The sequence below is a fragment of the Microtus ochrogaster genome, chromosome 16, assembly GCF_000317375.1.
Source record: "Microtus ochrogaster isolate Prairie Vole_2 chromosome 16, MicOch1.0, whole genome shotgun sequence".
Classification (NCBI taxonomy): Eukaryota; Metazoa; Chordata; class Mammalia; order Rodentia; family Cricetidae; genus Microtus; species Microtus ochrogaster.
Window position 1 is genome coordinate 6114100 of NC_022018.1, and position 815 is coordinate 6114914.

The 815-nt window shown below is 71.3% G+C and overlaps 1 protein-coding gene across 1 annotated transcript in view; it reads left to right on the forward strand.

Moving 5' to 3' along the window:
- Positions 1-552: 552 nt before the first annotated feature.
- Bmi1 (BMI1 proto-oncogene, polycomb ring finger) overlaps positions 553-815 on the forward strand; it is a 9433-nt gene continuing 9170 nt past the window's right edge. The window contains exon 1 of the mRNA XM_005354663.2: positions 553-765. The gene's annotated coding sequence lies outside the window, so the exon portion shown is untranslated. The remainder of the gene's footprint in view (positions 766-815) is intronic.

Genomic DNA, 815 nt, shown 5'->3' on the forward strand with positions numbered 1-815 from the left:
AGCGAGGGGAGGGGGCTGGGCGCGCGGCGCGCAGGGGAGGGGGCGGCCACGGGCCCGACTACACCGACACTAATTCCCAGGCCGCCCTTAAGGAATGAGGGGAGCACGTGACCCGGCGGGGGGCGGGGGGAGGGGGCGGGCGGACTCCGAGCCATTTTGGAGCCGGTGTCAGTTTCCACTCTGCCTTCAGCGGTGCATTTTTTTTCCACCCTCCCCTCCCCCTCCTTATCCGTCCTCCCCTCCCCCGCCTCCCCGCCCGCACGCACACTCGGCGCCCCCAGCCCGCCCGCCTCCCCCACGCGAGTCTGAAATAATAATCGTAGTATTAAAGGCAGAGAGCGGGCGAGACAATGGGGAGGTTGGCGAGGGAGCCCCGCGCCGGCTTAGCAACACCTCCCAGCCCCGCAGAATAATACGGCTCGGCCCCTCCGCGCGCCCTCCCCCGAGCGCGGCCGGGAGGCGGCGGCTGCGCCGAGGAGGAGGAGAGGCCCCGAGGAGGCGGCGGCGGAGGCCGCGCGGAGGCGGAGGAGGCCGCGCGGGAGGAGGAGGCCGCAGCGCACAAGCAGGAGGCCGGCGGGGGAGCGGCATGAGCCGAGAGCGGCGGCCGCGGTTGCTCTCGGCCGCGCTCGGTGCCCATTGACAGCGGCGGCGGCAGCTCGCTCCAAGATGGCCGCTTGGCTCGCATTCATTTTCTGCTGAACGACTTTTAACTTTCATTGTCTTTTCCGCCCGCTCCGATCGCCTCGCGCCGGCCGCTCTTTCCGGGTACGTAGGAGGCGAGGCGCCGGCGGGCCGTGGCCGGGGACTGGTGGGGG